Consider the following 13,853-nt stretch of genomic DNA (forward strand, 5'->3'; position numbering starts at 1 on the left):
AGCTTATATAGCAACACCCCTAACTAACGACCCAGGTGCGGATAAAAGGAATGACAGAAAAACCAGAGTCAAAAAACTAGTAACCACTAGAGGGAGCAAAAAGCAAATTCACAACAGTACCCCCCCCCTTAGTGAGGGGTCACCGAACCCTCACCACGACCACCAGGGCGATCAGGATGAGCGGCATGAAAGGCACGAACTAAATCGGCCGCATGAACATCAGAGGCGACCACCCAGGAATTATCCTCCTGACCATAGCCCTTCCACTTGACCAGGTACTGAAGCCTCCGCCTGGAGAGGCGAGAATCCAAGATCTTCTCCACCACGTACTCCAACTCGCCCTCAACCAACACCGGAGCAGGAGGCTCAGCAGAAGGAACTACAGGCACAATGTACCGCCGCAAAAAGGACCTATGAAATACATTGTGAATAGCAAACGACACAGGAAGATCCAGACGAAAAGATACAGGATTAAGGATTTCCAATATCTTGTAAGGCCCAATAAAACGAGGTTTAAATTTGGGAGAGGAGACCTTCATAGGAACAAAGCGGGAAGAAAGCCACACCAAATCCCCAACGCGTAGTCGGGGACCCACACCGCGGCGGCGGTTGGCAAAGCGCTGAGCCTTCTCCTGTGACAACTTCAAGTTGTCCACCACATGATTCCAGATCTGCTGCAACCTATCCACCACAGAATCCACCCCAGGACAGTCAGAAGGCTCCACATGACCCGAAGAAAAGCGAGGATGGAAACCAGAGTTGCAGAAAAAAGGCGAAACCAAGGTGGCGGAACTGGCCCGATTATTAAGGGCAAACTCAGCCAACGGCAAGAATGTCACCCAATCGTCCTGATCAGCAGAGACAAAACACCTCAAATAAGCCTCCAAAGTCTGATTGGTTCGCTCCGTCTGTCCATTAGTCTGAGGATGGAAAGCAGACGAAAACGACAAATCAATGCCCATCCTACTACAAAAGGATCGCCAGAACCTGGAAACGAACTGGGATCCTCTGTCTGACACAATATTCTCAGGGATGCCGTGCAAACGAACCACGTTCTGGAAAAACACAGGAACCAGATCGGAAGAGGAAGGCAGCTTAGGCAAAGGAACCAAATGGACCATTTTGGAGAAGCGATCACATATCACCCAGATAACGGACATGCCCTGAGATAGCGGAAGATCAGAAATGAAATCCATGGAGATATGTGTCCAAGGTCTCTTCGGGACAGGCAAGGGCAAGAGCAAACCGCTGGCACGAGAACAGCAAGGCTTAGCTCGAGCACAAGTCCCACAGGACTGCACAAATGACCGCACATCCCTTGACAAGGAAGGCCACCAAAAGGACCTGGCCACCAGATCTCTGGTGCCAAAAATTCCCGGGTGACCTGCCAACACCGAGGAATGAACCTCGGAAATGACTCTGCTGGTCCACTTATCCGGGACAAACAGTCTGTCAGGTGGACAAGACTCAGGCCTATCAGCCTGAAATCTCTGCAACACACGTCGCAGATCCGGAGAAATAGCTGACAAGATAACTCCATCTTTAAGAATACCAACAGGATCAGCGACTCCAGGAGCATCAGGCACAAAGCTCCTAGAAAGAGCATCGGCCTTCACATTCTTTGAACCTGGTAAATACGAGACAACAAAATCAAAGCGGGAGAAAAACAATGACCAGCGGGCCTGTCTCGGATTAAGGCGTTTAGCAGACTCGAGATACATCAGATTTTTGTGATCAGTCAAGACCACCACACGATGCTTAGCACCCTCGAGCCAATGACGCCACTCCTCAAATGCCCATTTCATGGCCAACAACTCCCGATTGCCCACATCATAATTTCGCTCGGCAGGCGAAAATTTCCTAGAGAAAAAGGCACAAGGCTTCATAACAGAGCAACCAGGGCCTCTCTGCGACAAAACGGCCCCTGCCCCAATCTCCGAAGCATCCACCTCAACCTGAAAGGGAAGTGAGACGTCAGGCTGGCACAAAACAGGCGCCGAAGTAAACCGGCGTTTCAACTCCTGGAAAGCCTCCACGGCAGCAGGAGCCCAGTTAGCTACATCGGAGCCCTTCTTGGTCATATCCGTCAAAGGTTTCACAATGCTAGAAAAATTAGCGATAAAACGACGGTAGAAGTTAGCGAAGCCCAAGAACTTCTGAAGACTCTTAACTGACGAGGGCTGAGTCCAATCAAGAATAGCTCGGACCTTGACTGGGTCCATCTCCACAGCAGAAGGGGAAAAAATGAACCCCAAAAAGGGAACCTTCTGTACACCAAAGAGACACTTTGAGCCCTTGACAAACAAAGAATTTTCACGCAAAATTTTAAAGACCAACCTGACCTGCTCCACATGCGAATCCCAATTATCAGAAAAAACCAAAATATCATCCAGATAAACAATCAAAAATTTATCCAGATACTTCCGGAAAATGTCATGCATAAAGGACTGAAAAACTGAAGGCGCATTGGAGAGCCCAAAAGGCATCACCAAGTACTCAAAATGACCTTCGGGCGTATTGAATGCGGTTTTCCATTCATCACCTTGCTTAATGCGCACAAGGTTGTACGCACCACGAAGGTCTATCTTGGTGAACCACTTGGCACCCTTAATCCGGGCAAACAAGTCAGACAACAGCGGTAAAGGATACTGAAATTTGACAGTGATCTTATTTAAAAGCCGATAATCAATACAAGGTCTCAAAGATCCGTCCTTTTTTGCCACAAAAAAGAATCCCGCACCAAGAGGGGAAGAAGACGGACGAATATGTCCTTTTTCCAGAGACTCCTTGATATATGAACGCATAGCGGTATGTTCAGGTACCGACAGATTAAACAGTCTTCCCTTAGGGAATTTACTGCCTGGGATCAAATCTATAGCACAGTCACAGTCCCTATGAGGAGGCAGTGCACTGGACTCAGACTCACTGAAGACATCCTGATAATCAGACAAATACTCCGGAACTTCCGAAGGCGTAGAAGAAGCAATAGACACAGGCAGGGAATCCTCATGAATACCACGACAGCCCCAACTTGAGACTGACATAGCCTTCCAGTCCAGGACTGGATTATGGGTCTGTAACCATGGCAGCCCTAAAACGACCAAATCATGCATTTTATGTAAAACCAGGAAACGTATCACCTCGCGGTGTTCAGGAGTCATGCACATGGTAACCTGAGTCCAATACTGCGGTTTATTTGCTGCCAATGGTGTAGCATCAATACCCCTAAGAGGAATAGGATTTTCTAATGGTTCAAGAGTAAATCCACAGCGCTTAGCAAATGAGAGATCCATGAGACTCAGGGCAGCACCTGAATCTACAAACGCCATGACAGGATAAGATGACAGTGAGCAAATCAAAGTTACAGACAGAATAAATTTAGGTTGCAAATTACCAACGGTGACAGGACTAACAACCTTAGCTATACGTTTAGAGCATGCTGAGATAACATGTGTAGAATCACCACAGTAGTAGCACAAGCCATTCCGGCGTCTATGAATTTTCCGCTCATTTCTAGTCAGGATTCTATCACATTGCATTAAATCAGGTGTCTGTTCAGACAACACCATGAGGGAATTTGCGGTTTTTCTATCACATTGCACCGAATTAGGTGTCTGTTCAGACGACACCATGAGGGAATTTGCGGTTTTGCGCTCCCGCAACCGCCGGTCAATTTGAATAGCCAGTGCCATAGTATCATTCAGACCCGTGGGAATGGGAAAACCCACCATAACATTCTTAATGGCTTCAGAAAGGCCATTTCTAAAATTAGCGGCCAGTGCACACTCGTTCCAATGTGTCAGCACGGACCATTTCCGAAATTTTTGGCAATACACTTCAGCCTCGTCCTGCCCCTGAGACATAGACAGCAAGGCCTTTTCTGCCTGAATCTCAAGATTGGGTTCCTCATAAAGTAAACCGAGCGCCAGAAAAAACGCATCAAGATCAGCCAATGCCGGATCTCCTGGCGCCAGCGAAAAAGCCCAATCCTGAGGGTCGCCCCGTAAGAACAAAATAACAATTTTTACTTGCTGAGCAGAATCTCCTGATGAACAGGGTCTCAGGGACAAAAACAATTTACAATTATTCACGAAATTCCTAAACTTAAACCTGTCTCCGGAAAACAGTTCAGGAATCGGTATTTTAGGTTCTGACCTAGGATTTCTGATAACATAGTCTTGTATGCCCTGCACACGAGTAGCCAGCTGGTCCACACTTGTAATCAAGGTCTGGACATTCATGTCTGCAGCAAGCATAGCCACTCTGAGGTAAAGGGGAAGGAGAAAAAAAAAACTCAGAATCTTCTTTCTTATAATCCCTCTTCTGCAATGCATTAAACATTTAATACTGGCCTGGCAAACTGTTATGACCCCAATGGCGAGGGTCTCAGAGGAACGTGGAAGTCTGCAGAATACAAAAATCCAGCTCATAGGGCAGTGGTAACTGGGTTGACCATATATCTACTCCTAACGCCAACACTAGAAGTAGCCGGGGATCATTCCTACGTTGATTCTAGATGACACGCGCCAGCCGGAGAATCTAGCTACCCCTAGTAGAGGAAAACAAAGACCTTTCTTGCCTCCAGAGAAGGGGACCCCAAAGCTGGATAGAAGCCCCCCACAAATAATGACGGTGAGGTAAGAGGAAATGACAAACACAGAAATGAACCAGGTTTAGCACAGAGAGGCCCGCTTACTGATAGCAGAATAAAGAAAGGTAACTTATATGGTCAACAAAAACCCTATCAAAATCCACACTGGAAATTCAAGAACCCCCGAACCGTCTAACGGTCCGGGGGGAGAACACCAGCCCCCTAGAGCTTCCAGCAAAGGTCAGGATATAGATTTGGAACAAGCTGGACAAAAATACAAAACCAAAACAAATAGCAAAAAGCAAAAGGCAGACAGCTGATATAACTGGAACCAGGATCAGTAGACAAGAGCACAGCAGACTAGCTCTGATAACTACGTTGCCAGGCATTGAACTGAAGGTCCAGGGAGCTTATATAGCAACACCCCTAACTAACGACCCAGGTGCGGATAAAAGGAATGACAGAAAAACCAGAGTCAAAAAACTAGTAACCACTAGAGGGAGCAAAAAGCAAATTCACAACAGTTACAGGTACATAATCCGGTGTTGGATTGGAAATCTATGTCTGTGACTAGTTGGGGTTGTCAGGGGGTTCACGATGACGTTCCTCTGATGTCAATTTCCTCCTCCCCCTCTTCTGAAATTCCTGAGTTTCTGTCAGATTTCCAGGATGTTTTCGATGAGCCCAAGTCCAGTTCCCTTCCACCGCATAGGGACTATGATTGTGCTATTGATTTGATTCCAGGCTGTAAGTTTCCTAAGGGCCGACTTTTCAACCTGTCTGTGCCTGAACATGCCGCCATGCGGAGCTATGTAAGGGAATCTTTGGAGAAGGGGCATATTCGGCCATCTTCTTCTCCATTAGTAGCAGGTTTTTTTTTGTTGCCAAGAAGGATGGCTCCTTGAGACCCTGTATTGATTATCGCCTCTTGAATAAGATCACGGTCAAATTCCAATACCCTTTGCCTTTGCTTTCTGATTTGTTTGCCAGAATTAAGGGGGCTAGTTGGTTTACTAAGATTGACCTTCGAGGGGCATATAATCTGGTTCCTATTAAGCAGGGTGATGAATGGAAAACTGCGTTTAATACGCCCGAGGGCCATTTTGAGTTTCTTGTGATGCCATTCGGACTCTCTAATGCCCCATCTGTGTTTCAGTCCTTCATGCATGATATTTTTCGGAATTATCTTGATAAATTCATGATTGTATATTTGGATGATATTTTGATTTTTTCAGATGATTGGGAGTCTCATGTGAAACAAGTTAGGATGGTATTTCAGGTCCTTCGTGACAATGCCTTGTTTGTGAAGGGGTCTAAGTGCCCCTTTGGTGTACAGAAGGTTTCTTTTTTGGGCTTCATTTTTTCTCCATCATCTATAGAAATGGATCCGGCTAAGGTTCAGGCCATTCATGATTGGATCCAGCCCACATCCGTGAAGAGCCTTCAGAAATTTTTGGGCTTTGCTAATTTTTATCTCCGTTTCATTGCCAACTTCTCCAGTGTGGTTAAACCCCTGACCGATTTCACGAGGAAGGGCGCTGATGTAGCTAATTGGTCCTCTGAGGCCGTTTCTGCCTTTCAGGAGCTTAAGCGCCGATTTACTTCTGCCCCTGTGTTGCGTCAGCCGGATGTTTCTCTTCCTTTTCAGGTTGAGGTTGATGCTTCTGAGATTGGGGCAGGGGACGTTTTGTCTCAGAGGAATTCTGATGGTTCCTTGATGAAACCGTGTGCCTTCTTTTCTTGAAAGCTTTCGCCTGCGGAACGCAATTATGATGTCGGCAATCGTGAGTTGTTGGCTCTGAAGTGGGCATTTGAGGAGTGGCGACATTGGCTTGAGGGGGCCAAGCACCGTATTGTGGTCTTGACCGATCATAAGAATCTGATTTACCTCGAGTCTGCCAAACGGCTGAATCCTAGACAGGCCCGATGGTCCCTGTTTTTCTCCCGTTTTGATTTTGTTGTCTCGTATCTTCCAGGTTCTAAGAATGTTAAGGCTGATGCCCTCTCTAGGAGTTTCTTGCCTGATTCCCCTGGGATTCTTGAGCCGGTTGGTATTCTTAAGGAGGGGGTGATTCTTTCTGCCATCTCCCCTGATTTGCGACGGGCTCTTCAGGAGTTTCAGGCTGATAAACCTGATCGCTGTCCAGCGGGGAAACTGTTTGTTCCTGACAGATGGACTAGTAAAGTGATTTCTGAGGTTCACTGTTCTGTGTTGGCTGGCCATCCTGGGATTTTTGGTACCAGAGATTTGGTTAGTAGGTCCTTTTGGTGGCCTTCTTTGTCACGGGATGTGCGTTCTTTTGTGCAGTCCTGTGGGACTTGTGCGCGGGCCAAACCTTGCTGCTCCCGCGCCAGTGGGTTGCTTTTGCCTTTGCCGGTCCCTGAGAGGCCTTGGACGCATATTTCTATGGATTTTATTTCGGATCTTCCTGTTTCCCAGAGGATGTCTGTTATCTGGGTGGTCTGTGACCGGTTTTCTAAGATGGTTCATTTGGTACCTTTACCTAAATTGCCTTCCTCTTCTGAGTTGGTTCCGTTGTTTTTTCAGCATGTGGTTCGTTTGCATGGCATTCCGGAGAATATTGTGTCCGATAGAGGTTCCCAGTTTGTTTCTAGGTTTTGGCGGTCCTTTTGTGCTAAGCTGGGCATTGATTTGTCTTTTTCTTCTGCATTTCATCCTCAGACAAACGGCCAAACCGAGCGAACTGACCAGACTTTGGAAACTTATTTGAGATGCTTTGTGTCTGCCGATCAGGATGATTGAGTGGCTTTCTTGCCATTGGCCGAGTTTGCCCTTAATAATCGGGCTAGTTCTGCTACCTTGGTGTCACCATTCTTTTGTAATTCTGGGTTTCATCCTCGTTTTTCTTCAGGGCAGGTTGAGTCTTCTGATTGTCCTGGGGTGGACTCTGTGGTTGACAGGTTGCAGCAGATTTGGGTTCATGTGGTGTACAATTTGGTGTTGTCTCAGGAGGAGGCTCAGCATTTTGCCAACCGTCGTCGGCGTGTGGGTTCCCGGCTTCGGGTTGGGGATTTGGTCTGGTTGTCTTCTCATCATGTTCCTATGAAGGTTTCTTCCCCGAAGTTCAAGCCTCGGTTTATTGGTCCTCATAGGATTTCTGAGATTATCAATCCAGTGTCTTTTCGTTTGGCCCTTCCAGCCTCTTTTTCCATCCATAATGTTTTTCATAGATCTTTGTTGCGGAAATATGTGGTGCCCGTGGTTCCTTCTGTTGATCCTCCTGCCCCGGTGTTGATTGATGGGGAGTTGGAGTATGTTGTGGAGAAGATCTTGGATTCTCGTTTTTCTAGACGGAGGCTTCAGTATCTTGTCAAGTGGAAGGGTTATGGCCAGAAGGATAATTCTTGGGTTGTTGCCTCCGATGTTCATGCTGACGATTTGGTTCGTGCCTTCCATTTGGCTCGTCCGGTTCGGCCTGGGGGCTCTGGTGAGGGTTCGGTAACCCCTCCTCAAGGGGGGGGGGTACTGTTGTGAATTCTGTTGTGGGTTCTGCTCTTAGGCTCCTTCCGGTGGTTATAAGTGGTAGTGCTGCTGTTTGTCCTTCACAACAGTCATCAGCTGCTTCCACTTTGGACGGGGCTATTTAGTCTGGCTCCTTCCTTTATTGAGTGCCAGTTGTCCATTGTTTTCTAGGGATCCACATCTCTGCTTGGTTTCTCCTTCTGGATTGTCCAAATCATCAAAGATAAGTCCTGGCTCTGTTTTTGCAGTCCACATGCGGTGGACTTAATAGTTCTGTGAATTGCTATGTTTTTTCTTGTCCAGCTTTGTCTGTGTTAAGATTTACTCAGCCAAGTTGGAAGCTCTGGAGTCACAGAGTTACCCTCCATGCCTTTAGTTAGGTGTGGAGATTTTTGTATTCTCTGTGGTGGATTTTGTAGTATTTTTTATACTGACCGCACAGTACTCTTTCCTTTCTTTTCTTTCTAGGTAGCGTGGCCTCCTTTGCTAAATTCTGTTTTCAGTCTGCGTTTGTAATTTCCCTCTCCTCTCACAGTCAAAATTTGTGGGGGGCTGCCTTTCCTTTGGGAATTTTCTCTGAGGCAAGATAGTATTCCTGTTTCTTTCTTTAGGTGTAATTAGTCCTCCGGTCGTGACGAGGTGTCTAGGGAGTGACAGGAACATCCCACGGCTACTTCTAGTTGATGTGTTAAGTTCAGGGTCTGCGGTCAGTATAGAGGCCACCTACTCCAGAGCTCGTCCATGCTGCTCCTAGGCCACCAGTTCATAACACATGTGATATTTCAGTTTTTCTTTTTTATTAAATTTGCAAAAATTTCTACCTTTCTGTTTTTTTTCAGTTAGGATGGGGTGTAGAATGTAGAATTTACCAAATGGCTGCAATGAAACAAAGAGTGAAAAATTTAAAGGGGTCTGAATTCTTTCCGTACCCACTGTATTGCATTAATTCCCTTAACCTGCTGGCTATTACAGAAACCTGGATCCAGGACTCAGACACCACCGCTGCTGCCGCTCTCTCGTTTGGTGGGCTGAAATTTTCACATACCACCAGACTTGAGAACAGACAGGGTGGAGGTGTTGGTTTGCTCCTTTCATCACAATGTGCTTTCCATGTCATCCCCCTGGTTCCCTCACTCACATTTCCTTCCTTTGAAGTCCACGCCGTCAGACTCTTTAAGCCCTTCTCCTTGCGAGTGGCGGTTATTTATCGCCCTCCAGGCTCCTCCCGCCAGTTTCTAGACCACTTTGCCACCTGGCTTACTCACTTTCTATCCGGTGACTTCCCCGCCCTCATCATGGGAGACTTCAACATCCCCATCAATGATCCCCTCTCCCAATCTGCCGCTCATCTTTCTCTAACGTCTTCATTCGGCCTCTCACAGTTTACTAATTCTCCTACGCATGAGGACGGGAATACTCTGGACCTGGTCTTCTCCCGTCCCGGCTTTCTGTATGACTTTACGAACTCCCCTCTCCTGCTCTCAGACCACAACCTTCTTTCCTTCTCTGTCAAGAATTGTCTCCTCACCCGGGACACCCCCACTTACCACACTTATTGGAAAACACGTACCATTAATACCCAGCAGCTTGTGGACAATCTCCACATATCTCTAGCCCCCATCTCCTCCCTCTCCTGTCCAGACTTAGCATTGTCACACTTCAATAATACACTGAAGAATGCCCTAGATGAAGCAGCACCTTCTACACGCCGAAAGACACGACACAGACAACGGCAACCCTGGCACACTATGCAAACACGCTTCCTGCAGCGTTGCTCAAGGTGTGCAGAGCGGCAGTGGAGAAAATCTCTCTTAGCAGAAGACTTCATCCACTATAAGTTCATGCTCAAAACCTATAACTCTGCCCTTTATCTGGCCAAACAATCCTACTTCACCACCCTCATCACCTCACTATCCAACAACCCCAAATGACTTTTTGAAACCTTAAACTCCCTCCTGAAATCTAAAGTACAGGCCCCCATCACCAACCTCAGCGGTGAGGATCTGGCCACTTATTTCTTAGAAAAAATCAACCACATCCATCAGGATATCTCAGCGCAATCTCCTCAGTGCCTGGATCCTTCCCTGCCGCACCTCAAGCTCACTAGACATCTTTGAGCCTGTTTCAGAAGAAGAAGAAGTCTCCAAGCTCCTCGCTTCTGCTCGGCCAACAACCTGCAACAGTGACCCCATTCCTTCACATATCCTGCAGTCTCTCTCACCAGTGGTCACCACTCACCTGACTAAAATATTTAACCTCTCTCTTTCTTCAGGTATCTTTCCCTCCTCATTTAAACATGCCATCATAACCCCTTTACTTAAAAAGCCATCCCTGGACCAGAACTGCACTGCTAACTACAGACCTGTCTCTAACCTTTCCTTCATCTCTAAACTCCTGGAACGCTTGGTCCACTCCCGTCTAATCCGTTATCTCTCTGATAACTCTCTTCTTGACCCCTTACAATCTGGTTTCCACTCTTTACACTCCACTGAAACAGCCCTCACTAAAGTCTCTAATGATCTAATAACAGCCAAATCCAAAGGTCATTGCTCTCTGCTGATTCTGCTGGATCTATCTGCCGCATTTGACACTGTGGATCACCAGTTCCTTCTCACTATGCTCCGCTCCATAGGCCTCAAGGACACAGCCCTCTCCTGGTTCTCCTCCTACCTCTCTGACCGCTCCTTCACTGTATCTTTTGCGGCTCCTCTTCCTCTCCTCGTCCCCTTACTATCAGGGTTCCGCAAGGCTCAGTCCTAGGCCCCCTCCTCTTCTCTCTTTACACGGCCCCTATTGGACAAACAATCAGCAGATTTGGGTTCCAGTATCATCTCTATGCTGATGACACCCAATTATACACTTCTTCCCCCGACATCACCCCTACCCTAATTCAAAATACCAAGGATTGTCTGTCTGCTGTCTCTAACATCATGTCCTCCCTCTACCTGAAACTAAATCTCTCCAAAACGGAACTTCTTGTGTTTCTCCCTTCTACTAACCTCACTCTACCCAACATCAAAATTACCCTGGAGGGTTCAACCATAACTCCCAAGCAGCATGCCCGCTGTCTTGGGGTCATATTCGACTCTGAACTTTCCTTTACTCCCTATATCCGATCACTTACTCGCTCTTGTCACCTGCATCTTAAAAACATCTCCAGAATCCGACCTTTTCTCACCGTTGAAACTGCTAAGACTCTTACTGTCGCTCTTATTCATTCTCGTCTGGACTATTGCAACTCTCTTCTAATCGGTCTCCCTCTTACCAAACTTTCTCCTCTCCAATCCATCTTGAATGCGGCAGCCAGAGTCATATTTCTGTCCAGCCTCTTCACCGATGCCTCCATCTTGTGCCAGTCATTACACTGGCTACCCATTCGCTACAGGGTCCAGTATAAACTCATCTCTCTCACCCACAAAGCTCTCCACAGTTCTGCACCACCTTATATCTCCTCTCTGATCTCTGTATATCGCCCTACACGTGCCCTCCATTCTACAAACGACCTAAGACTAACATCCCCTGTAATCCGAACCTCACACCTCCGTGTCCGAGACTTCTCTCGTGCTGCGCCAGCTCTCTGAAATGCACTTCCCCAGACGATCAGACTGATACCTAGCCCCGACCTATTCAAGCGAGCTTTAAAAACCCATCTCTTCAAAGAAGCCTACCACATCAACTACTCAGTAAACTAACTTTGCCCTGTTCCCTCCCTCCAAATATTAATCTGAATCTGCACCCTACTATTCATCTGTCTCCACACCCTCCAAGCACATGATAACTGCACTTGATACTTGACTATTGCACTTAAACACACGAGCTGATGACCGGATCATGCAGCTTTATATGAAAATCCCTATTTATTATAATTGCCAGACCTGAAATAACAAGCACTTTTCACCTATTGTGTCCCCCCATTTCCTTGTAGATTGTAAGCTTGCGAGCAGGGACCTCACTCCTAATGTCACTGTTTAAATTGTCTTAACTCGTACTGAATTTATTGTTTGTACATGTCCCTGCTTAATTGTAAAGTGCTGCGGAATATGTTGGCGCTATATAAATAAAAATTATTATTATTATTATTATTGCATTTGTGCACATGTACGTAATTTGAATACTGAAGGTATTTGGGCCCTATTTTTTTTTCTTTTTTTGAAGAATGCATTGAAGGGTATAGCCCCTTTAGGGCCAAGCACCCTTGTCCACCCATCTTTCCCAAACAAGATTTTAATTAAGATCTATGCCGGGTTTAGTTTTACTTGCTCAGCAGAGATGAAGTCTAGCTTGGAACATAGGGAGAATTAAATACAAAACTCACTCAAGGCAGGGAATACATAGGTACTTCAGTCAATAAGTAAATAATTAAATAATTAGTACTAAATCAAACATATGTACCCCGAAATGGACGTAGTAATGGACAAATCGGAAAGAATACAAGACAAAAAGAACAAAAAAACCGAACAAATGTCCAAATGATCAATACAATTAATTTATTTATAGAAAGAATACACCAAATGGTAGGGGGAAAAGAAACCAAAAAAGAGGCACAATACCAAGGAGACAGCAATATTATAAACACAGTCCTGGAGTGGTACAATAATGGTATGATATAATTGATAAGTTAATAAATAATGGTATATATGTAACCAAACACAGAACCGGGAGTATATATACACACTAAAGTGGATAAATATAATGGAAAGGAAAAAAGGAATCAAATATATGTGGATGCATGTTTACAAATGGCCAAAAGTGCTTAATAGGCTAAAGTGCTCTTTTAGGCTACAGTGCATATAGTAATTGCAAATATAATGAACAACGTGTGTATACTGTATACATATATGCTAACACAAAATGCAATGAAATGCAGCTAAGATGCACATGTGTGGTGCACAAGTACAGCCCAATATATGCCAGAAAAAATAATACTGCATGCAGGTACCAGCTCAATAATGTTTAGGCACTAAAAACGAGTGTACCACTTAGTGAATCCTACGTACAAGTATCATATATATATATAAGGAAGGTGCCTGGAGCAGGGATTACCTGGGACACTGCCGTCTCCTGGATGTGCCAGTCCCCGACGCGCGTTTCGGCGTCAGCCTTCGTCAGGGGGTGGCATCATCCAGCAGAGGGGAAGTATATAAAGGCGGAGCACACCAATGAACGAAGGGCGGATGTGGAATGACGCATGCCACCGCTAGATGTTACCATGGCGACCCTCGCCGCCAGCCCATGTGATCCCCGGCGCTGCGTGCAATTGACGCAGCACCGAGGGACATGAAGCCGGCAGGCGGAGACGCCAGGAACCCAACAGTGACGTGCGTACCACCCGACCCGCCGTCATTGGTTGATACAGGGCATGTGATCTGCAGGTCCTAAAAGGTAAAAAAAGAAGAAGGACCGGAAAAATAAGGTCCTGGCGGTGATTATTAATAGAAGGAATGATATGGACATATGGAAATGGACGTGAAGAAAAATACCAAAAAATGAGGAATAAATATAGGAAAAATATATATAAAAGAAATATACAGTTAGGTCCATATATATTTGGACAGAGACAACATTTTTCTAATTTTGGTTATAGACATTACCACAATGAATTTTAAACAAAACAATTCAGATGCAGTTGAAGTTCAGACTTTCAGCTTTCATTTGAGGGTATCCACATTAAAATTGGATGAAAGGTTTAGGAGTTTCAGCTCCTTTAACATGTGCCACCCTGTTTTTAAAGGGACCAAAAGTAATTGGACAATTGACTCCAAGGCTATTTCATGGACA

The sequence above is a fragment of the Ranitomeya variabilis genome, chromosome 1, assembly GCF_051348905.1.
Source record: "Ranitomeya variabilis isolate aRanVar5 chromosome 1, aRanVar5.hap1, whole genome shotgun sequence".
NCBI classification, from domain to species: domain Eukaryota; kingdom Metazoa; phylum Chordata; class Amphibia; order Anura; family Dendrobatidae; genus Ranitomeya; species Ranitomeya variabilis.